A 26,547-nucleotide genomic window follows, 5' to 3' on the forward strand; every position below is an offset into this window, starting at 1 on the left:
GGCGATGCCACCATAGGGGCTGGTATGGGCGGCCGCCTCAGGTGGCTGGAAAGTGTGCACCTAGTTTGAGTCGTCCAGGTTGGCCCACGCTAGTTTTGTTCGTCCCAACGCACGAGCAGGCAATGTAAAAAATGAAGAAAAATGTTTCAATTTGGATGGGCAATAACATAAGTGCAAGGCAGGCCCTATAGCAGGCTCGCGGCCCAAACGAGCGCCTCCCATATCGATCGACAGCAGGAAAAATCCCAATTCATTCGCTCCAGCCTCCAGTCTGGTTCGCTCCTAACCTAGCCGCCGATGGACAGACCGACACAGCACTTCCTTGCGCCCTCGTTGGAGGGCGGTCGCCGAGCTTCAAGCGAATGGAAGGACAAGAAGATGAAGATCCAACCCTGGGGGTAGCCTGCGTGGGAGGCAGCGGCGGCAACACGGGCATGGCATCGAGCTTGCGCAGACGGACAGTCGGAGCTTGCAAGAGTAGCATGCGCAACGAGCAGTTACATCACATCCCTTATTATATCTAATTCAACTCTTCAATTTCTGGCCAATAGTTAAACCTGACGGTGTTGTAAAACTGCTTGTATGTAGGGAATCTATGAGAAAATGAAACCAATTTCTACTTATTTTATAACTCCCCCAATCAATACTGAACAAACTGAATCTGATGTATCTAATCAAGTTTCCGGTGCAAACATACAAGCTCATGTTGTTCTTGAGCCTGAAGTGTCTAATGAACAGACTGCTAATGAAGGATTTGATGCAAACATTTTACATGCTCCTGGTGATGAACATACAGTGTCTAATGAGGGATCTAATGCAAGCATTTTGCAAGCTCATTGAAGGATTTAGTGTCTAATGATGATCTACTATGTTGAGAGAGACAGAGATTTGCAGGCATTGATGACAAGCAAATTATAGTGCATTTTCATAGCTTGAGGAAACGTCGAGGCCATCTACCAGAAAGTCCCCGTATCATGACAACATAGCATAAATACTTTTCTAATCTGTTGTTTGGAACTATTGGCATACTTGTGCAGGATAGATATATTGATATGCAGTTTGCGCACTGGTTATACGTGCAATTACACTTTGATATTTTCAGCCAGAGAACGAATAATTCAAGCAGGTACAGACCATGTTTGTAGTCCTTGTACACCATGTTGCATTTTGTGTTTTTTGGTGCATGCATCATTTAGTGTTTATAATCTGAACTACTTTGGATCATTAGCTGGTTTTCAAAGTGCATGTAGCTTCACATTTCTCAAGTTATGTTGATTTCCGGAGTGCAAGTGCCTTTGTATTTTTTAAGTTAAATGTTCGCCCCTGGTAACTTGAATTCGTGGATCAGCCACTGCACACAAATCATACACGAATGACAGTACGAATTAAATGAAATGCAGGGACTTACGCAAGCTCATTGTACAGGCTCACTGCAGCTCTGCTTGCGCTTGGGATGTTCCATGTACAAGTCCATGTTACCACTTGCTTGGATGTGCAGGCCTTGTGCTCCTTGCATCCCCCTCTGCATTTTTGACACAGCGAATGGTTGATCAAATAAGAGGAATCGACCTTGATGTTGTACCGGAGGACAGATACTTACAAGGTTATACGGGTGTGCAGGATGTGTACCAGATCCCGTAGCGCCGTCATGCTTCGGTAAAAATGGATTTGTCTGTTTTTCAGATGATATCTCCAGAAGAAATAAGAGTTAAAGTCAGAGTTGCATAGGCGTGTAAGCTAAGAGAGCAGTGAAAGGATATCCAAACATCGTCGGAACAGTGCACAAGGGAGTGATGTCTGGATACCTAGTTCGGGCCGGCGTTTGGGCATGCTCGCCTAGCTAGAGTGCGGGTCACTTCAGAGCCGTTGAGGGTGATGCGCTGGCGTTGGCTGGCCGCGCACGGATGCAGATCTTGAGTGGCAGCGGAGCGCTACAATGCGGTGGACGAGACCGTTGGTGAAGCTCCAACGGCCTCGGGGGGGGGGGGGGAGGTGCAACGATGTGCTCGGTGAAGTAGCCCCGGTGAGCTGGGAGACGGCGTCGGTGAAGCGCACCTGATGCGGTGGAACTTGGTGTCTGTGAGGCACGTCGGTTGCGGCGGCCAACGTTGTCGGTGGACCACCCGGTGTGGTGGACGAGGGCGTAGATGAGGTAGCTCCGGTGCGGTGAAGCGCGACCGTCGTCTTCGTCGTCGTCGTCCGGCACAGAGGTGGGGAACGGTGGGGAAAGAGACGAGACGAGGGGCGATTCGAGGGTTGGCAGCGAATTAGGGATTTGAGCAATCTGGGCGCGGAAGGGGACGGTGGAGAAGAGAGATTTTGCAGGGATGGAATTGGGGCCGCAAGATATTTCAATCCGAAACATGGAAGCACGAACTTATATTGTCGTCGTCCTTTTTTTGGGGGGGAGGGGGTGGGTGGCTGGGTGCTATGCGTCCGTCCGACACACACGACCACCCCGATAGGACTATGCTTCGGTGCCTTAAGGCACCTGCCTTTGTGTCCATGACATGTGGGCCCAACAGGTGGCTGGCCCACATGTCAGTGACCCAAAGGCAGTTGCCTTTAAGGCACCGAAGTAGCGTCCACCCCGACACGACCCTGGTCTGCCTGGTGCGCCTACATTTGAGAATGCAAACGAATCTTGTTTCATTTGCAAACGAATCTGTATGTATTACCATGCCCGTGTTTTCCTTGCAATAATTAGTCATTCGAAACGAGATACTCCATCCGTTCACTTTTGTAAGTAGTTTAAGACAACTTACATTGAACTGTTTTGCACATTGTCTGAAATGTCTTCAAGGTCTTATAAAAGTGAACAAAGGGAGTACTATAAATTAATTAATGAGGAGTTATTTGAAAAAAAATCGAAATGGTACCCACGCTAGCGTGGATTAGAGTGTGTGTCACATAATTAGTTATTTGAATTAGAGTGTGTGTCACGTAGTTAGTTATTTGAATTAGAGTGTGTGTCACGTAGTGATCTCCAATTCTAACGTGGATTTCGCATTTCACTGTGTCCACGCTACTTTTTTAATACAAATTCATATGTATATGATGAACACCATGGTAGTGAGAAAACTTTTGGATGGATTCAAACATATGACCTACAAAATAGCACAACAAACTGAGTCAATGTCAACTTTTCGAAACTTAGTATGGCACGAATTCGAAATAATTACCCGTATGCCTGGTCCTCCGTTCAAATCTTACAATGTACACCGAATTGAAACATCGATATTAAGTCTGGTACTATGTACATTCAAATGTTGTTTTTAGCCCCCCCCCCCCCCCCGCACGGACGCAACATACTTCCTGTATCGGTCAATCTTCCTCTCCGAACCACCTTAGGAAGCTATCGGTTTCCAACACACGTTCATTCTTTCTCTCCATGTTTCGATCTCTAAGTCTCTCACCTACACAACCCCTTTTTCCACTCTGTTACCAAATGTATTTACCTCACACACCCGCCATTGCACCCCATGCCGAGCTCTCTCTCTCTCCCCCCTCTCCCTCTCACCCTCTCGCGCTAAATACATGCATTGCCTATCTAGCCCCCCCAACCTCTCGTGTGCACGCACGCACGTTGTATATCTAGGTCACTCCCTCGAGACTGTCTCACTCTTTCTTCCGCACGGCGGGCCACACTCGCTCAATCTCGCTCTCTTTATCTGAGTCTCGTTTAACCTCGTTTTCTTTCACACACAAATGATATATCTCCCTGTTCGGGCCTCGATCGACACACTCTATACTCTCTCACGCAGATTGTCTATCTAGGTCAGTCCATCCAAGCCGCCGCCACTCTTTCGACCTCATGGTGGGCCACGCTCACTCAATCTCTCTCTCTCTCTCTCTCTCTCTCCATATGTCTCCATTGACCTCACTCTTTCTCGGACAAAAACGATATATCACCATGTTTGAGCCCAATTCGACCTATTCACATTGTATACTCTCTCACGCACATCATCTATCTAGGTCACTCTCTCCAACCCGTCTCACTCTTTCGATCGCACGGCGACCCTATGTGATCGGTTGACCTTGCTTCCTCCCACGCACAAAATATATCTACATGTCTGTGACTGGATCATCTCTCAAGCTCTATCTTACAGCCCTCACCCTTGCCAAAAAGCTCAATCGTACAATATCTTTCCAGAGCATATATATTTGTTCAATGAATGTCGGACCACACTCACTTTGTCTCTCTATCTATATGTCTCTCGATTGACCTCGCTTTCTCACACCGTATCTTCCACGCATTGAAGCTACTACCTCTCCATCCCTCGCAAAGCCGGAGCTATTTACATTGCGAGGGGCACTCCAACCTTGGATTAATTTGTGTAGGCATTTATTCCGGTCGGTTTAGATTATATTTTTGTAGCATTCGGCCCACAACTACTCCAACCACCGTTGCAACCCACGCAACTCCCCTAGTTGATTTCCCTCTGGCTCGGTCATCGCTCTCTCGCACATCCTTTCTCGCCTTCAACGTCGCACCATGGTATTATTGAAAAAACTATGTTGTTCTCTTTAATTATTATAAATAAGCTACAAAACTACACACCGATAGTCCACTTGGAATGGAACAAATTTCGACCCACAAATTAAAGTGCTACAAACTACACATCGAGGGGCCCACATGCCATGAAACAAATTTGGACCCATATACAAATTAAAAAATAAAGGACGAGGATCGAACATGCGACCGGGCCTTCAAGTCGCACGTCAATAGGCAACATACGTAGAATAGCAATGTTTGTTGTACCCCCTTTGTTCACATAATGTTTTTATATTACCACAGCCTAATTAATGGATAACATGTAATATTATTTTTAGTACTATTCGCCTTCACTTACTGGTGGGTTCCATGTGTGCTCTCTCTCTCCTCCCCTTCTGCGTTTAGACGCACGGGCAAACAGGAAGAACTCGCGGGCGATGTTGCCGTTGACCATATCTGGACGCGTTCACAAGTCACGACACCAGTTTCACGTACTAGCAGCACTAGTCAGTGTGTACGGGCAAGCACGTTAATTTGGAAGTATATTAAGTGCATGCGGATATTAACTACTAGGATATTATTTGCGTGTTGTCATGTGATTAGCACTATTTTTGGCATGAAATTAACTGCACGCTAAACGTGTTGAGTGCTCGACATTGAAGCAGTCTAGGTCGTTGGATGACAAGGAATACATGTGGCTTGATAACGTTTTATATTTAATTTGATACGGCTCTAGCAGAACATTCAATCGATCAAACCATACATTTCGTTCAGTCTGACTCCGACTTTAAATTATACGACGATCGATATAAAATAAACGGAAATGATAAACGTTCAGATTTTAAGCATGGCAATCCGAACATTTTTCATGGCAAATTTAGATTACGCGGCGGCGGCGGCGGCGTCTCGCGGTGGGAAGCGGCTCCTCTGCCGTGCTCTGTCTGTCGTCGGGCCACTGACCGACGGCGACGGCGGCGTCTTGCGCCGTTGTTGGCGTACTCCTGGACGTTGGCCTAGCTTCAAGGAAGGCCAAAATGTTCTGGACTTCGGAGCGAGTCAACTGGCGGGAGGAGGCGACTGGCGTTGGTGCAAGGAAGCGGTCGACGGCGGCCATCCATGCCGCTGAGGGGGCACTACCAGCCGCACGGGGACAGGCGCTGTCAACGGCGCGGCGGAGACATTCGTGTGCACGGGCACCGGCACGGGCGCGCACGTCAGTGCACACGCAGGCGCATGCGCTGGCAGGTGCACGGTCACCGGCACGGGCGTGCGCGTCAGTGCACGCGCAGGCGCATGCGCTGGCAGGTGCACGGGCACGTGAAAGTCGGCGGGGACCTCGTGGAACCCCGTGGGATCAAGCTCGGTGACAATGTGCGGCTCCCAGCCTATCAATGCCACGGGGATGGGCGCTGGCGCAGTCGGGGCGACGGGAGCGGGGATAGGCGCGGTGTCTTCCCGCAAGGCCAGTTCAAGCTCATCCCAAAGCGCCTTATGTTCTTGAGACTCCGGCTGGGTGTCTTCCTCAGGAAACTGGAACACTAAGGGCAGACCATCGTGATGCGGCATGGCGTACGTTTAGGTCAGGCTAGTTGGAGGTAGACGACAAGTGAATCGGAGAGGAAGTGAGAGGATTGTAGCGAGACCGGGTAGTGCGGGGTTGATTGTAAACTGCGGCGCCGGCGACATTAAAAGTGGGAGCAGTTGGGACGACGGTGGGCGGCGGAGCCTGGTCAAAGGGCTCGCCTCCCGGTGAGCCTGCACAGCGGTCTGCTCGCACGCCTCCCTGACAGCCGGCGCAGCGTCTGCTCGCACGCCTCCCATCGACTCACACGCTTGCTCGGACGGCACCTGCCAATGAGAAGCGGGGACTCGTGGCGGCACGTAAACGCCCACGGTTTCAATAGTGAAAGCGTTCGCCTTAACGTGACAGGTCTTTGTTCCAAAATACCTTGGCTCTTCATTTGTGCAACTTGTGATAAGCAGCTTGTCTCAAATTGAAGAAAAAACTTACGAAGTAATATTTGTGCCATATCACGTGACCATGCTTAGTTTCAAGAATTTATGCTCACTTTTGGATTTTCTGAAATTTAAGATCCAGGATTCGAAACAATATCATAACCTACATCATGCAATAAATTTTCAAGCCGTACATCTGTCCTGTTGTATTTCTTAAAAAGGATTTGGTCAAACATTTTGCTTAGTTAGACTTCAGACAAGTTATATATGCAGAGTAAAAGGATAATCCCTCCGTACCATTGCATTGCCTGATATATTAACTCAAGTACTAGGCACGAACAAACGGGCTCAATTCTGTGCTCATCCTGGTGTAGTAGTAGTAGTAGTACTAGGCAATGCAGTTGACGGGTGACCTTGACGAGCGGCGACCGAGGGAATTGAACCGTGCTCGGCACGGTAGGTAACATTGTCTAGTTACTAAAGCGTCCCTCCGTTCTTCATTGGTAGTCATTATGGACCGGGGACATGAGGGGAATTTCCTAGGGCTGGAATTCTGGCCGCCAGATTTTTTGACTTGAAACGCTGAGGCTCGACTGGTTGGGGTTGCCTAATGTGCGTACCACGCACGCCACCGAAGGACACGAGCCCGGTTCTTTTTAGGATCAACACGAGCCAAGGTCTGGCTGGTACGCCGTTGGGTCCTACCATTCGAGAATACGAAAGGAACCTTTTAAATTGCCGAACGATTCTATGTGTATTACAATACCCGTATTTTCCTTGCGAATACTAATCTCAATGTGGTAATTGATTTATGACGAGTTGTTGAATTAGAGTGAGTTTGTGATATAGTGATCTCAACGTGGATTTCACATTTCATGGTATCCCTAGTAAGTTTTCCAATGCAAATTCAAATTTAAAAGATCAGCAATATGGAGGTGAGAAAACTTTGTATGTATCAAGCATATGACCACACACACACACACACACAGAGACACACACGCACGAACACAACAACAATCCAATAAGTATAGTGCATCTATTTTTCCAAACCATGCATGTATGACATGAATTCAAAAATACTCCTTCTATTCCTAAATATTAGTCTTTTAGAGAGTTCAACAAGTGACTACATACGGAGCAAAATGAGTGAATCTAGACTCTAAAATATGTCTATATACATTCCTATGTGCCAGTCCATTTGAAGCCTCTAAAAAGACTAATATTTAGGGACGAAGGGAGTAAAATGTTTAGGCGGAGCTATGATTGTCGGGGATCAACCCCTCGACCTTAGATAAAATTGTGGAGCTCTGTTTAGGGTTGTTTAGATTATATTTGTCCCCACCCTCCCAACCACCGATTGGTTGTGCACCCCCCACCCCTCCTCACCGGGAGAATATCATGTGCCCCCATACCTTAGATGCTATATGCCGATACGAGTTGCTTGGAGCTTGTAGATCTGAGATATAGAAGCTCACATGATGTGTCTTAATATTTTTGCAGGAAACCTTGATGAGTTTGAGAATTGCACACAATTTGTACAAAAACTACTTAGATGCACTTTGATCCCATATCCAACGACCTCGAAGCTCGTATCCCGTAGCATCTAAGATGAAGGAGGACATCATATTCTCCTGTATGTAAGAATATCATGTGCTACCACACCTTAGATGCTTTGGTGATACAAGCTCTTCGGAGGCGTTGGATTTGTGACCCAACACCTCCTCGGGGGTTCAAATGGTTTTTTGCAGAAAAGCCCCAAAAGAGTTCGGCCACTGCTTACAAGCACAAGACTGCTCAGATGCCATTGGATCTGAGATCAAACGACCTCCAAGCTCGTATCACCGTAGCATCCAAGGTGCGATAGCACCTTATGTTTTCTCGCACGGGAGAGTATGAGGTGCTCCCGCACCGTAGATTCTATGGTGATACGAGTTCACTGAGATCTAACGGCCCACAGTAGGAGGTTTGAATGTTTTGCAATATACGGCTGATAGAGTTTGGGAGATGTGCAGAAAGTACAAGTACTACGCATGTGCCATCTGATCACTGATCATACGACCTAGATGCTCATATCACCGTAGCGGGTAATTAAGCTACGGGAAGCACCTAATATGAGCACCGGGGAGCCGTTGGATCAAAGATGCAGCGGCACACACGAGGCCTGAATGTTTTATTTGCAAAAAAAACCTTTGGAGAGTTTGAAAATTGCGCATAATTACAAAGACTACTCCCAAGCCATTGGATCTCACTTCCAACGGTGTAAAAACTCGTATCACCATAGTATCTAAGCTGCGGGGTGGATGTGATATTCTATGCCGCTGTCATTTTTGTTCCTAAACTTGCAAAATACGTGTAACTCGTGCCGTTACTTGTCTAACCGCGCAAAGTGTTTGTTCAAAAAAACCATCCTACACTGAAATATCGGAACAACACACGGGGGTCCCACTTGTCATTAATCAAATTTGGACCTAAAACTAACAAATCTGAAAGATGAGATTCGAACTGGCAACCTGGACTACAAAGCGTAAGTCGATAGCCTGAAAAAATGAACGGTTGTTGGCTTTGTCCCATAACTTGATTTTATACAGTACTTGCGTTGAGTAGAGTAGAGGGTGTGCCTCGTCAACACGTGACCGTTGTCTCACTTACCGGTGGGTCCCAGGTCTGCGATCTCAATCTCTCTTCTCTCCATCGTCTAACCTTTGCACGGGCACACACGAAGAGCGGCGCTAGCTTGCCGTGGTGTTATTACAACCAAAAAAAGCTTGGAAAATAGAAGAATCGCCTAGAACAACAGACGTTGTGGCTGGTCGAGACGGAGCTAACCACATCTATCCTCCGTGCCATGTTTGCATGATGAAGCTGTGTGGCTAGTGGGGTGTTTTCGACCGACTGGCTGGGTCCTGATGTCGAACCATAGGTACTACGTCTGATACAGTATATTTTTACACGCACATTTTTCCTCCGTGCCGAGACGTGGCACACCCTACCGCACGGTTTCGGGGTCCTCCCGGGTGGTGCACGCATATATTCTTCCTAACGTGGGACGCCCTACCGCGCGTTTTCTGGATCCTCCTCGGTCGTAGCGCCGAAGCAAGTAAATGAGTCGTCAAATCACGAAAGACCACCTTTCCCGCCGAGTACATCAGTGAAGCACGGTGGCTAGCTAGTTGGGCTAGTTCGACCGATTAGCTAGGCCGCCGCCACATTAGTTTTTTCACCCCTTTTTTATCTACTTGCCGGCAGGTAAATTTAAATATCCACCGCGACATTGCTCTGGTGTTTGGGTGCGGCAGGATTTTTAATTTTTTGATTGACGGGAGCAGGCGCGGCAGGATTTTTAATTTTTTGATTGACGGGAGCAGGCGCGGCAGCAATTAGTCACGATGACTCCGCCTGTAAAAACCCACTGCTCCCTGATGTGAGAAGTCGTCGACTAGTGTTTTACCATGGTGAAAACCAAAAGATTCCCCGCTCCCTCCGCCTTCCCGTAGATTGCATTGCCTTTCAGCCATTTCGCCTCCTTTGCTTCCTCTCCCCATTGCTTCTACCTGGTGCCATGGCAGCGCAGCAGATTACGGAGTCCGAGGTGAGGCGCCTGACACAAGAGCTCCATGCCAAGGATACGGAGCTCAGGGCCAAGGACGTGGAGCTCCGTGAGCTCAAGGAGGAGAGGAGTGCCATGCTCCTCCGTTATGTGCGGGAGTTCACGGAGCTTCAAAAGCGGCAGGCGTCCACCACAAAGATGCTCGAGGCGTCGGCGGCGTTGCTGCAGAAAGCGGGAGATACGATAGGCCGTCAGGGGAGCCAGCTGGAGCGCGAGCGGGCCAATCGTGACGAGGTCCAGGATCGCCTCAGCCACTTGGTGAACCAAGTTGCCACGCACGTGTTGCGACTGCACGATGCCTACCGTTGTGCCAACGCGACGATGCCGGCCGTCGGGCTAAACCCGTTCGACCACCCGGTCAACTTCAACAAGCTGCGGCTTCCTGACCTGGTCTCCTTCTTCACCTATATCTCCGAGGAGCTGAGCCGTCTCCGTGCGATGGTGGGGGCTGAGCTGGACAAGGAGGGGTTGCGGGCTGCCGTCGCCGTTGCCGGGCGAATCCTTTCAGGGCTCCGTCACCGGAATCCATTCGTGCCATTGGACGCCGTCTTTGACGAGCTGGCTCCCATCGACCGGGAGTGGGCTCTGCGGGCGGTTGCACCCTGCATCACCAACGTCGTGCGCCTCGAGAAGCAAAGGGAATTCGGTGGTGTTTAGGCGCCTCTGCATGGGCATGTCCATGTCTCGGGGCAACATGACCGTTGGATCAAACTCAGATGGTGCAGATCAGTCACTGTAGCACAAAGCGTGTGGGTGTGTTTGGTTGCATTCTCATCTCAATATAGTTGTTTCCTCTTCATGTATTTTTGTCAACCTACTAGTGTGGACTCATGCACCCTTCATGCACTCTGCCAAACACCCAAAAGTGGGTCGAGAAGGGAACTTTTGCTCCCATCCCGTGCACCCTTCATACACCCTGCCTAACACTATTCATGCTTCATATGGTTCATGTTTCATGGAGTACTGTAGCACCGTACTCTCCGTGCGCTGTGGACCTAGTTCTGTTAACATTGATCTCACCGTTCATTCTCGACCGGACAGTCGAAAAAGCGGTACTATGTTACATATAGGAGTAGTTGACATGCGCACAACATCATTTGTTATCATCATATCTTACTACACTAGAACCAAGATTGTGTAGTACTGACGTATGAACCACTGCACGTGCCTAGTAGTAGGAGCACTGTGTATGTTCAAGTGGCTGCCGTGTTTCGCACTCCTCCGTCGTAAGAGTGGAAACTATTGCTGTAATCATTTTTTCTTCAGAAAAACAGTGGACACGCTCTACCGTGTGGATCCTCCTCCAGCCATGCACTAAATTACTCACTTTCGCCGACGTGTGGGACAGCCAGCACCTGGGTCCACCAGCCATGCACTAAATTACTCCATAGTAGAGTGACGGTAGACTACCCCGATCGAACCGCCGCAGTAATGCCCAATGAGCCGTCAAATCACAAAACCCCCTCCTTTCCAGCAGTAAGTTGGACGGACGAAGCAACCATCATTTCACTCTTCTCTCTCAGCTTCCTCTCTTGAAGAAAACACCCACTCGCTTCGCTTCTCCCTCATCTCGTTCCTCCTTTCACTCTTCTCTCTTAGCTTCCTCTCTTGGATGGACGCCGGAGCACCGGCCGACGTGATGTCTATGGCTCTGGCCAAAACCGTCGAGGCTCATGGTACGAAGAAGCGCAACCCCACCAAGACTACCGCAGACAAGCTCAAAGCAATCGCCCTGTCCAAGCCCCCCTCTCCGGGATCCCTCATTAAGCAAGTCCAGGTAATGTCTCTTGTTGACGATCTTTTTCTCGATCTTGATCGTGTTTTTTCATCTAACACGCATTACTAGTACTGGTAGTACAACTTTCTGGGTGATCTTGCATGTGATTTTAGTGTGCCAAATGACGGTTCTAAATTCCTCTTTTGACCAAAACATGCGAGAGGTTGACACTGATTTCTTATAGATTACTTTCAACTATACTTTATGAACATCAATGCTACCTTTTAAGAGGGTATATTTGCCTCAGTAACTTGTGTTATGGATATTGCATGTAATCCCTCTGCTCTCATGCCTTTGAAGACATGTTCTAGTGTCTTTGTTCACTCATTTCTGTGTGTATATGTAGTCATATATGGAGTATAATATCAAAAATCATCTTATATTTCTGAACCGAGGTAGTAATAAAATATGGTTTCTGTTTGAATTAGAACCAGGTCCGCGGTGGAGATGAAGTTCTCAAAGTCATGCCGTGTGAACTGGAAGACCTGATGATGAGTTCTACTGCTGAACTATCCAGCTGTCGTGTCCTTGTCGCCACGTGTCCTGAACTAGTGTTTTCCTGTAGCATTGTTGTCAGGCGTGTTCTCGAGGCTGTACCTGACCACAACAATTTCCTGGTTGTGCCGTCGATTACGAAGGGTGTGGTTCTTGTAAAGCTTCCCAACAAATCTGATGCGGCCTATCTTCATCATCATGTTTATGAGTGGAAAGACCACTCTGTTAGATTCTCCAAGGTTGACAAGATGGTGATGGTGCATCTAGACATCTCACACGAAGTCCATGGCCTAGTCAGTTATGCGGGGTTCATCCCATAGGTCGGTGGCAAGAAATAATCTGCAGAGTTTAGTTTGTGCAACTTTGTTTGTCTGTAGTAAGTACTATTGTTCAGTACTTGATTTGTGTTTGTGAACCCTGTATTGTTTATTAGTACTGCCGCTTTTGGTGTGTGAATGGTCTATGTTAATGTCTGTTCACTCAATTCAGTCTGTATATTTTTAAGTATCCAGATCATATTTTTTGTGAGGATGGTTTATCAATTATGGTTACACTCCAATATCTGTATGCATTGCAGGGTTGATCACACCCACCAGGATTTCCAGTCCCATGGATGTTCGGTCCATACGAGTTGTCACGACCTTTGGACTGTCCTGCTTGTGGGAGTAGGCGGGGCCCCTGCATGCCACGCGCAGTTGGACGATCAATCTTCTGTTTAGTACTTCAACATAGTGATTTCCTGGTAAGGATTCACTCGTGTCACATCAAGTAAATCTTATTGATTTACTGTCTAAATCTTATTGATTTAATGTCATGTTTTCTTTCTTTTCCTGCAATTTTACGATGCAGGTTTTGCCATGTGACATTCATCTCAGAATAAACCGTTTGGTTTTCTCTACGATGGCTATTTTTGCAGGTTTCACTTCTTATGTCGTGTCAGTAACGAAGGCACTGTCCATCACTTATATTACTGGAAAAAATTGGATCAGTCTGTTGTCTGAGTACAAGCTGAATCCCTATGATGAACTGGAGTTTGGTTTAACAAAAATGCCACAATTAGTCCTTCTCGCGTTTAAAAGAAATGAAGAAAAAACCTAGATCACGGTCACGGATCCTAGTCAAGTTAGAAAGCTGATCATAGCAGACCAGACACGATCGCCGCTGTCTCGCACAGATCGAGCACCGGCAGTTGCTCTAGCACTGATAGCGGCAGCAGCTCAGTCTGATCCAGCTGAGGATTGGGCACCGACCGCGTCAGCGGATCAATCTGATCTACCAGAGGATCGGGCATCGACACCGGCACCTGCTCCGACACCGACACTAGCTCTACAAGGAGCGCCATCTCCGGCAGCAGCAGCGGCTTCGGCACCTGCACCAACACTTGCACTTGCATCTGCTCCGGCCCGTGCAGTTGCACCGGCAACAGACTGTGCTGGAGTTCGCACTTCATATACCAAAGTCCTTACAAAAACCGACATGTCCACCTTCTTGGTAAGCATTGGCCGCCCAAGTGCTTCGTTCTTTTTACTTTCCATGTTGTTTCACATGATTCACTGTGTTGATCTAACAGTTTGGGTATGTCTTCTTGTTTGCAAACAGAGAATTCCTAGAGCAATGAGGGAGTCGTTCAACAATCTGGGCGACCGCGGCCAAGTTTCTCTTACCATGCACAGCCTTTGTGTGAATGAACCTGCTCAATATACCGTAAGTACAAAGGATGGTCGCATGATGATTGATGCTAAAGGATGGTCAAGGTTCAAATCTAAATCATATTTTGCGGTAGGGGATGGTGTCAAAATCGAACTTTCTCGGCTAGGAGAGCTGGTCCAAATCAACTTTGAAATTCTTCAGTAGCAGCACGCAACTACCGAACTGATCTATCCTCCGAGAGATTTTGATGTAATAATCTAGCATGGTGAAACAAGTGTCCTATGTGTATAAGTAGTACGACGGTATTATTTATCACATGGTATATCGTTGATAGAATTGCAACTCTGATTGCTAGTTAGGAACTGTCGTTCGATTTCATTCCAACAGCTGCCGTGCTTTATTCAATTTTGTGTATTCGCCTTGTGACAGCATCTAAAACCAGCGCCGTACCGATCGCTTGCAATATGAAAAATGCTGAGGTAGAACACATGGGCCCCCAAACATGCAGGGTCGGCCTGCGGCCCAAAGTCCAGAACCGTGAGCCTATCTGAGTATTATATTCTCAGCTGAAACCCCATAAAAAAAGTTGAACCCCCATAATGCCCGTGCGTTGCAGAGGGAGTATATTTCTCGGCAAGGTGAGCCTGTGATATAAAAGATTTATATATTTCTTTACAGAGGGAGTATCTCTCTGTCAAAAAATATATTTATGTGTAACTAGTTACTCTTGTGTTTCTACTTCCTTTCGCTGATATGTGGGGCAACCGGCAACGGGGTCCACGTGCCATATGCACAAATTAGAGTGCACAACTTCATGGTAGACACACCCCGGTCGTAGCGCCGCAGTAATGCCCAATGAGTCGTCAAATCACAACCCCCTTTCCAGCTTTAGCAGTAAGCTGGACGAACAAAGCGACAATATTTCACTGGGCCTGAATCCCCTTCTCCTTCGTCTGCTTGTTCAGAGAAAACCCCCTCTCAGCGATTGCATAGGGTTTTCTCATGGAGAACCAGGTACAAATTCTTCATCCATCCCTGATAAATCCAGGTCCCTTAGTCGCAGGTAATCCTAGGATGGTAGCCGCCGCCGTTGATGCATTTTTTTCCTAGTGAATCTAGTGTGTTTCATTTGCAGTGCCCAAAGTGTGAGTACCCTACAGGTTTCTGCGCCCTCGGCGAGACGCCACACTTGTTCCTTCTCATCCTAACACAACATTTTGAAACGCGCACAGTATGTTCCTAGAATCCTCTTTTCTATCCGGGAGGGTGGGGTTTTTTGAACATGCTGTGTTCTCATATTATTTTTCCTGCAGTGTATTATTTGCTCTGCCAGAACACATGTACTCAAGATGCTCGGCCTTGCCATAACTGAATACACTAGTTTAATGGTCACAGTGAAGACAAGCCATGGATATAAGTTTCGAGTTGGGTTCATGAACCAAGAAGATCGCTGCTTGTTTTTATGGCTGAACTTGGATAAACTTTCTCAAGTGTTATGGACTGAAAGTTGGCGCACGAATGTTGATGGAAATAGCAGAACCTGGTCTCATCTTCACTGCGATCTTCCACCCCAACGTCGTTCCAATTGCTCATCCATGTGAATTTTGTATCTGGTTCTTGCTTGTTGCCTCGATTACTTCTTAATCCACCTATTCTGTCTAACTAATCACAATTTAACTTTAGAAGTAGCAACGAATCTCTCACGAAGATGCTACTTCTAACTAATATTTTCTTATAATTGGTGGCACGTGTAGGTTTTTTCAGAGTTAAGCAGTCTGCTCGTTTGTTACTCTGTACTAACTCGGCTATTACTAATGGTACTGAAATTGACTGGATCGACATCCACAAGTTCCTACACTTTATTGATCGTCTTGAGGTCCTTGTTGGGCGTTTCAATGGTGGAAGGCCACGTGGGATATGTGTGCCACTGTTGCACTCGTTGAACAGGTCCAACTGTGTCGAGAAACTTATGGTACGAGCTGTTTTCTGTTATATATGTTGTTCATAAACTATTGCTGATACACAGTTTTACAGCTGTGATCTTCTTGAAACAGGAACTGCCGAGTTATATTGTTCCTATACAGATGCCTGACCATGGTCGGGTCAGACTTGCGCTTGGTCACAACATGATGTTTATGTCGACCTACTCAATTCCCCTTGGAGGTGAAAAGATACTTATTCATGGGTGGTCTCAAATAATGAAGGCCCGTCCATCTTGGAGAATAGGACAGAAGATTATGTTCATGCTTTTCCATGGCTCTAAAGCGAATATCCTGTTTATTGACCACGTTGCGACATGAAGCCGCTTTCAGAAGGTTGTGGATGCGCGGGGTGGCGCCTGGGCCTTGTCCTGGGGCTTGGCAGCCTCACCCTTGGTTAACTGTAGGCAAAGTAGCACTATTCGAGTCGTGCTTTGCACGGTTGAACCTATATAAGTACTCATACTGCTTTCAGCTTTGGTTGTTAAGTGCCGCTGCTTGTTTCAGTTAAGGTTGTTAAGTACTCCTGCTGCTTTTACAGTCTGTCGTGTTTCTTCAGTCATGTCTTCCTCCAGCCGCCAAAACCAAACCAACGCCGGTGGGGCCGCCTGCTTCCACCTCCCACGGCTGGCTGCGCCTCAGCGCACGCATCGCCGCCCCACCGTCTCCTAAATCGTTAACGCCGACGTCCTCCACGCGCTTTGGTGTGCTCGCCACGGCGCCGCCCTCTCGCGTTGTCAACATGGTCAACAAACAACAGGAATTGGCAGAAGTACGTGGAGAGGATGACAGTAGGGGCCCACCAAGTCAGCGTATGGAAAAATAAAATGCTTCCTCCTAGTGTTTTCCTGACATCTGGGACCCACGACATTGTGAGCGTATATAGTCAATAGACAAGAGAACAACACAAGATCGGCTGACACTTGGGACGTAGCTACTCGAGCAGTATTTTTTTGTTTGGTATTGTTGAGACGGAGCGGGGTTTGAACTGGGCTGTGGCCCGTCTAGCCCAGGCTTATATTTTATGTTCACCATGTGACCAGCCCAGCTATTTTTTCTTTGTGAAAATGAGCCCAGTTTATTTTTTCTGAAGAATACCCAATCCAAGCCTACTTATTTTTCTACGCCCTGATGGGCTGCAACACTTTCAAGACGCCTGCAAATCTTGAAAGTAATATGAAATGGGTTGTAAATATAAAAACAAATGACAAATTGGCAATTACTTTATAATTTCTGATTTTTTTTCACATTTTCAGATTCCTATTTCACAGGGCATTAACCCAATTTAAATATATCTTCAAAGTACTTTAAATCTGACTCGACATTTCGGTATTAAAAATAGTTTGGAACCCACAGAAATATGTGAAATTGGCCCTGGCCAACCAAAAAAACGACTGCAATAAATTGCATAAGAAGTTGCCATGAGCTATATATAAATTATTAAAAAAAAGAGGGAGTGGTCTGACTTGTGGGCCCATTTAGTTGACGCGTATGCAAGATTTTTTTAGTTATTATATACGTCAACAAACGATTCTAGCAGACGTAACCGTTGGATGTCAACCAACGGCCGTCGTGTTTCTTCAATCTCTGATCTTCTTGCTCCAGCCGCCAAAGCAGCGCCGGCGGGACCACCTACTCCCGCCTCCCGTGGCCGGCTGTGCTGCCACGCAGGCCTCAGCGCCCCCTACTACTCCCACCGCTGGCCAGGGCCCTCTACTCACCCACACCCCCTGTTATTCTGCGGCGACGGCAGCCTCACACCGCAGCCGATCCGGTGAACCCTCGTACTCCTCTCCGCGCGGGCTTCTACTGCCGCATCTTCCCCGGCTTCGCGTCGTCCCCTTCCTAGGCCTCGCCGTTGTCCACCGCCGTGGTGCTCTTAGCGCGGCGTGGTCAATGTGGTCAACGACCGACTTCCATTGGAAGAGTACTGTACGTGGAGAGGCTGACAGCTGGGTCCACGGCAGCCGCAAGGAAGTGCCTCCTTATTACACGGAAAAAAATTATTCCTCCACCTGATAGCAGGGACCCACCGGACGGGCCACCAGTATTTCGCAAAAAAAACATTTCCCCCTGACTGCTGGGACCCACAGGACGGGCCACCGTATGTCGCGAAAAAAGGTTCCCCCCGCTGTTAGCTCGGACCCACCGGAAGTGCCTCCTTATTACGCACAAAAAAATGATTACCCCCCTGCAAGCTCGCACCCACCTTGGTGGGAGGCTGAGTTGTGGGCCTACTAAGTTGACTGGGACAGAGGCCTTTGTCAACTTTAGTCAATATATGAATGATTCTAGCTCTAGTGACCGTACGATGTCCATCCAACGGCCGTAGTGCTTCTTCAACCTCTGGTCTTCTTGCTCCAGCCGCCCAAAGCAGCGCCGGTCGTGCCGCCTGCTCCTGCCGCCTGTGGCCGGCTGTGATGCCGCGGAGGCCTCACCGCCCCTTACTACTCCCACCGCTGGCCAGGCCATCCCTCTACGCACCCACACCCCCTGTTATTCTGCGGCGACGGCAGCCTCACACCGCAGCCGAACGAGTGAACCCTCATATTCCTCTACGCGTGGGCATCCACTGCCGCGTCTTCCCCGGCTCCGTGTTGTCCCCTTCCTAGGCCTCGCCGTCGTCCACCGCCCTGGTGCTCTCGGCGCGGGGTGGTCAACGTGGTCAAGGAATGGCTTCCATCGAACGTGGACTGTACGTGGAGAGGCTGACAGCTGGGTCCACGGCCGCAGCAAGGAAGTGCCGCCTTATTACGCGCAAAATAATTATGCCTCCACCTGACAGCGGGGACCCACCGGACGGACCACCGTATTTTGCAAAAAAAACGTTTCCCCCTGACTGCTGGGACCCACCAGCTACATCTTCGCACGCAAGGAAGTGCGTCCGGAAAAAACGATTCGCCCCCCCCCCCCCCGACTGCTGGGACCCACCAGCTACATCTTCACGCGCAAGGAAGTGCGTCCGAAAAAAAAACGATTCGCCCCCCTGACTGCTGGGACCCACCAGCTACATCTTCGCACGCAAGGAAGTCCGTCCGGGCAAAAAAAACAAAACGATTCCCCCCCTGACTATGGGACCCAGCAGCTACACCTTCGCACGCAAGGAAGTGCGTCCGGGCAAAAAAAACAAAACGATTCGCCCCCCTGACTGCTGGGACCCACCAGCAACATCTTCGCAGGCAAGGAAGTGTGTGACAGTCGGGACCCACCTGGTCGAAGCGTACGTAGCGTTGTCATTCTGGTCGCGAACGTGTACGTACATATATACTGGTCGATGTAGAGGCGCACACGTGTCGTAGTAGAGGCGCGTACGTGTCGTAGTAGAGGCGCACACGTAGCATGTACACGTACGTACAGCGGCCAGGGTGCAAGAAAGAAAATACGGCCACGTACGTACATAAGGGCAGGGTCTCGAACGCCTACTTGCGCGTACGTACGGCCAGGGCTCGTGTACATGGCTGGGTCGGAACGGAGAAACAGCATCGTCGTCATGTTCATGGGGAGGCAACGGAATGCCTCGTGTTCATCGGGAGGCAACGGAACACGTGGGAGCCAACCGGCTGGGTCGGAACGGAATGCGTGGTCGTGTTCATCGGGAGGGCTTGGACGGAACAGGCGATGGAAACGAGGCCTAGCGTACCGCAAAACGGAGGAAACGGCCTTGTGTTCGACCGGCCACGTTCGAAACGGGATCCTGTTCATCGGGAGGGGTCTGGCATACCGCAAAATGGAGGAAACGGACCTCCTACGGTGGAAACGAGGGTCCTGTTGATCGGGAGGGGTGTGGCGTACCGCAAAACGGAGGAAACGGACTTGTGTTGGAGCGCTACGGTCGAAACGGGGGTTCTGTTAATCGGGAGGGGTGTGGCGTACCGCAAAACGGGACTCCACGGGATACTGTTCATCTCCACCGTCGACCTCCTCCAGCCCCCACGGGCTCCTGTTCATCCAGCCTCCACCGCGCGCTACTCCACCGGCTACTGTTCAAGCACCCCTCCACGGTTACCCCTCCACCATCTACTGTTCATCCAGCCCTCCACACCAGGGGTCCTGTTCAACCACCCCTCCACGGGCCACCATCTACTGTTCATCCAGCCCTCCACACCACGGGGTCCTGTTCATCCAGAGGCAACGCCACCGCTCACTGTTCATCCAACCCCCCCCCCAACCCCCCGCGCAACGCTCATTGTTCATCCAATCGGTCGGCTTTAGTTAGCAGCAGTAGCGAAGGAATCGCTCGATCGGGTTCAGTTAACAGCCATCGATCGATCGCTCGGGTTCAGTAACGCGTAGCCTGCAGTGCAATCGCTCGGGTTCAGTTAGAGCCCAACGCCTCGCTCGGGTTCAGTTAGAGCCAACGCCTCGCACACACGCGCGTACGTGTACGAGAGAAACGTGCACGCTCGGCCCCCGACCTCCCACCGTAACCGGGAACTCCCCGAAATTTTCCTCCACCTCGCTTCTACCACGGTTTTTTCCATCATGGACGGCCCAAAGAATGTCATGCAGCTGCGTCTCCGGCCCGCCCAGGACAAAAAGCCCATTTTCTGTCATCATTGTTTGTCATAGAAGTAGGATCCCACCACATCTATGATGATACCGGGTTTTGTCACAATTATCGTCATAGAAGTGTCATATGTATGACAGGAAAAAAATTCGTTCGGCCCAAAATGTCACGGATGTGTCTTTTTTTTTAGTGTATATGATGAATTGCTATGAGCTGCTGTTGCTGCTATGTGATGAATTGCTATGAGCTGCTGCTATATGATGAGTTGCTATAAGCTGCTCCTGCTGCTGTTGTATCATGAATTGCTATCAGCTGCTCCTACTGATGCTATATGATGAATTGCTATGAGCTGCTCCTGCTGCTGATATATGATGAATTGCTATGAGCTGCTCCTACTGCTGATATATGATGAATTGCTATGAGCTGCTCCTGATGCTGCTATGTGATGAATTATTACTGCACTGGGTTCAATTTGTGATGTTTGCAAGTCAAATTAATATTCATATGGGCAGCAAAGTGAAAAAATATAATGCAATCTAGACTTTTCACTGATCATACCAAAGATAAGCTGAAAACGCAATGAAAAGAACTGGTTGGCTTATTACATGGAGCTTATATTCACAGGTGCCTAAGAAACTTGGCCAATAGAACTGACATACAAATAACATGTCACGATGATTGCAATGGAGGAGTGACGTGCCATAGCACACTGTACAGGCTCACTGCTGGCTCTCCTTTTTTGCGATGTTCCATGAAATTGTCACATACATCTTATACTTTTTCAGTGTGTAACCCTATCTGCAAGTTGACACGGCTAATTTCAGACATCGCTACATGATAATACATTGCATATCCCTTGCACATATTTAAACCACCAATTAATGATTGTGTGTGTAGCATAAACTAGCCATGACTCTGTGTGCTGGACTAGCAGGCACTCTAAGGGAGACTAATGTAGTGCACTGGAATTCCTACATGCCACCTACGATTTTGTGTAATGTACTGCCTTTGTTCCTAAATATATGTCTATGCAGAGATTCCAGTATGGACCACATACAAATGTATATAGATGCATTTTTTAGTGTAGATTCACTCATTTTGCTCCATATGTAGCCTATAGTGGAATCCCTATAAAGACTTATATTTAGGAACGGAGGTACGAGGTAATATCATGTATGACATCTACATATCTAATTTAGCAACCAATAGTAGAAATCATTGTCTGCACAAAGGGATTACTGGTCGAAAATCCTAGCAAAGCACGCTGGCAGGCACAGAACAATACAAGAGAGAGAGACGCGCTTACAAGATCATAGCAATGCCTCGGTCCAGGATCTTGGTTGGCCAAGCTATTAGATCCAGAAGAAACATCGTCCTTGTAGTTTTTGCCAGCTGCATAACATGTAACAATGACCTGTTAGTATATTAGTATATTTGAAGTAGATCGGGCAGGTGATGCTGGACGGGTTTAAATGTGACAAGTACCTAGGCCGTGGCGGGTGCTTGGCATCTTGCCAGGCGGTGGGAATCAGGTTAAAAACGTCAAGGGTGATGACGCTGCGCTGGCTGTTGGGGTCCGGTAAGGAGATCTAGAACCGTCGGGTAGGGTGTTTGTGGAGCGGCTTCGGTAGGGTGGACTACGGTGTGGGCGAAGCGGATCTGTGGCCGTGGACGAGGGCGTAGGTGAAGCTGCTCCGGTGGTTGGGTTAAGGATGGTGTCGACGATGCGGATCTGCGGCCGTGGACGGGGCGTCAGAAGCTGCTCCGGTAGGTTGGATGAGGGTGCGAGGAAGCGGATCTGAGGCCGTGGACTTGTGAGGTTGCGCGGCCCCGGTAGGGTTGAGAATGGTATAGGCGAAGCTACTCCGGTGGGGTTGACGATGGTGTCAATGAAGCGGCTCCGATAGGGTTGAGGAAGGTGTCGGCAAAGAGGATCAGAGGCCGTCGACGGCGGCGTCCGTGGGGCGGCTCCGGGGGGTGTGGACGAAGCGTCTCTGGTGGGGAGTACGAATGAGCCGCTGCAGATGCGCTGTGATTGACGAGAGTACCGGCGAAGCAGATCCGGCACAGTGGACAAGGCCGTCACTGAATGGGCTATGGTACAGTGGTGGATGAGCAATCTACTTGTTTCTAGGGGAGGTGGGAGGGGTAGATGCGGCCGCAGAAGCAGATCCGGTGAGGTGGACGCCGCTGGCAGTGAATGGGCTCTGGTACGCCGGTGGATGAGCAGTCTAGGGTTTTGAGAGGGGAGGGGAGAAAGGCCGATGAAGTACGGACGGCGTGATGTGAGATGCTCTGGTGCTGTCGAGTTAGTCGTTTTCGTGGGAGGGGGAGAGGAAATGGGGGTGCCGTGTAGTGGGAGGAGCCGGAAGTTACCAAAGCAGCCCCGACCTATTATGTAGATGAGGGCGGTATTGTAACTGTTGGTCTCCGTGCACCAAGAACAAAAGGGGAATTTTGCATGCTAAAGACTAAGGTGGCGGAAATTTTAGAAGGAGGCGGGAGATTTTGCCGCCAGCGGGATCGTTTGTATCCAGTTTCAACTAATTTTGGACCGTGCCAGCGGGAAGGTCATGCGAGACTGTGTACACGGGGCACGCGTCAGCAGTTAATAACTGGTGTGAAGTCCACCCCAGAAAAAAAGACAATAACTCGGGATGATGCGCCGATAACTTGGACATTCACACAGGCGCGGCCAATCGTACGGGTGTAGTGGCGCGTTGACAAAAATGGGGATCAAACGCTCAGCCTATGTATTTCTCGTGTAAATATATAATTTAGTGCAATTGGTTATTTACTTTAAATATAATGCATTGACGTCTTAGTGTAGAGGCGCACAAAAAGAAACGGATATTGTAGTCCGCTACTTAAAAGTGTTACCTCATATGATAACATAGCCTCCATTTCATAAATTGCGTACCCGTTGAATTCATATATGAATATTACATATATTACTTCATAATAGAACCTTAAATCATCCAAGACTAATGATTTTGAATGCAAGAGTAACAATGGTGGATGTACATGATAGCTACATTGGTTGTTTGAAGAAACATCACTGTAACTTTGGCATGCACAACTGAAAAGGTTGATTTAAATAGAAAAAAATGTAATATGTGAGTGTCCAATCTTTATAGCGTTGAATCGATATTGTACCTTTGGCCACGATACGAAGTAGATATTGATTCATTTTCAAGCGATGCACGTCCACGATCACTAGATAGTGATACATGAATGAATTGTGCAATCTCTCTCACACGCATACATATCTCATTTCCCTGTGGGCATCGGAATCACACACACGCACTTCGTGTATTTCTCTCCCACCGTCAAGGTTAGAATTCGTCTTTCTACCCCGTCCTACAAGTCTCTCACACAGAAACACACACGCTCTCTCTGTCGAACACGCCCACCCCTTTAATTCCGCCCACCCACAGCCACTAATGTCTCAAAGTATAATAATGTCTCTCACACATATGCCTAAGGTTAACTCGAGTTCCGGAACCATATGAATACATACAATGGGATTCCAGCAGAGCACCTTTTGTTTTGAGATTTCTCTCTCTCTCTCCCTCTCTCTCTCTCACACACGCGCGCGCGCACATTGTTTCTCTCTTGCATGCACACCGTTTTGTTTATCTTCGTGATGCTTTAAGTATGCCTCGCACAAATGCTATCTACCTATCCCTTAATATAGCTAGATATGTGTCACACAAACTCCTTCTCCCTACTAGCAAGATGCCCATGCGTTGCACGAAACATCAAGATGCATTTGTATGAGTAGTTTATCTTGTGGGAGAAAAGGATGAACGAGGGAATGCCTTATTTGCAAATGCGGAGAGGGGTGTGGGTATCCTTTTGCAAAATTGCCATAGTTTCATTCCTATCCGTCGGATATAAATCGGATGGCCTATATTGCAGGATGGCAGGAACACCATCATCACCAACTCTGTTTTTTATAAGAGTAGGGATATGTAAGTGTCACTGCCCCCCCCCCCCGACACACACACCCACACCCACACAACACACACACTTCCCAACACCGAAGGAGTAGGGTGACACCTCGATCTTGATACTAATCTATCGACTGGCTTCTCTCTCAAACACACACACACGCACACACACTACCCGACACCGAAGGAGTAGGGCGGCATCTCGATCTTGATAGTAATATATCTACTCCTCTTTCAAACACACACACACACACACACTCGCTAGGTGTGCCTCTGTGCCTACCGTGCACACTCTCGATACGTCTTTCTCTCCCTTCCCCTCCCCCCCCCACCCCAACAATGACAGCAAAAGGGTGACAACTCGATCTGATTGTAATCTGTCAATTGGTTTCTCTCTCGAACATTGTGTTTCTGTGCCTCGTTCAGTAGCCCCCTCGATATGTAGACTTCTCGCGCACGCACAGTTGTAGTGACGATGACGCTGAACCCAGTGTGCCTCGTTTTTACCGGCCTCATGTGATAGTTTTCACCCTGTTTTCTGTTAATTAACAAGGCAACCTTTTCTTTGTTACTACTAGTGAATCTGAAATCATTCGGGGCAGACATAAAATATATCACTTCAACCCAATTATCGCAGTAACTATTTTAAAAGAAACTAGCTAGATGCCCTGCGTTGCACGGAACATCAAGATGCATTTGTATGTGTAGTTTATCTTGTGAGAGAAAAGGATGAACGAGGGAAGGTCGTATTTTCGAACGTGGAGAGGGGTGTGGGGGTATATTTTTGCAAAATTGTCATAGTTTCCTTCCTATCCGTTAGATCTAAATCCGACAGCCTATATTGCAGGATAGCACGCACACCATCATCACCAACTCTATTTTCTACTCCCTCTGTTCCTAAATATTTGTCTTTTTAGAGATTTCAACAAGTGACTACATATGGAGCAAAATGAGTGAATCTACACTCTAAAATATGTCTACATACACATCCGTATGTGGTAGTCCATTTGAAATCTGAAAAAGACAAATATTTAGGAACGGATGGAGTATAAGAGTAGACATGGAGATATATCTCAAGCATGGTCTACAACAAAAATGTGTTGTACTGGTTAGCGCCGGATGCTCGCAACGCGATGACATGAGTTCGAATTCTATCTTTAACTTTAGATTTTTATATTATATATTACTTATTTTATATATACTTCTTTCGCTACTGTACTGACAGTAGAACCCACAGAGTACTTAGAATACAAGATTAAGGATGGACTTGTTTCTTTTTAACTTTCTGTACGAAGTTGTAGCCACCCTGCAAGTCACGTGTACACTGTACATGCAATTAACTTTTTATAGAGGGACAATCATACACGCAATTAACTCAAATGGATTGGATGTCACTCTATTATTTCCAGCATAAGAACATCTCCAACGACAGCCGGCAAATTTCCTCCCGCTTCCTTCCGCGGAGGACGACATCAAACGCCAGCGGCATACATTTTCACAATTCTAACCAACCAGATGAAATTAGTGCAAACACAGATTGATTTCATATAAGCATGAAGGATTTCGTATAAAAAAGCCAGATCTTCATATAAACATGATGGATTTCATTACATTTACATGAACTAAGCGGTGCCAATCCGGCTCTCTTGGTATAATTAATACTCCCTCCGTCCGGAAATACTTGTCCTAGAAATGGATGTATCTGGACTTATTTTAGTTATAGATACATACAATTTATCCATTCTTAGAACAAATATTTCCCGCCAGCTAGAGAGGGAGTACATAATCTAAATGGCCGCCCGCGGATCCCTTTGTCTTCCTCATGTCCAGCAGACACTTGCGGGGTCGACGAAGGTCCTCGGAAGAGACAAGAAGAAAAGAGACCACCTGAATGCGCAGTCGTCGCCTCGGCGGTGGCCTTCATGGGACTCAAGTGGCGGCGCCTCCCGTGTTCTACTTCTCCTCGATGATGGCGGCGGACACGGAGAAGCTGGCCACCGACTCGTCGCTCTTCACGCACCCGACTTCTGTCTCTGCCTGCATGGCGCTGCCGCAGGCACGGGAGGCGCGCCCACAGACATGGGAGGCGCGGCACCGCAGACACTGGTGGCGTGGTACCATGTGGCAG

The sequence above is a fragment of the Triticum aestivum genome, chromosome 2D (assembly GCF_018294505.1).
Source record: "Triticum aestivum cultivar Chinese Spring chromosome 2D, IWGSC CS RefSeq v2.1, whole genome shotgun sequence".
Lineage (NCBI taxonomy): Eukaryota > Viridiplantae > Streptophyta > Magnoliopsida > Poales > Poaceae > Triticum > Triticum aestivum.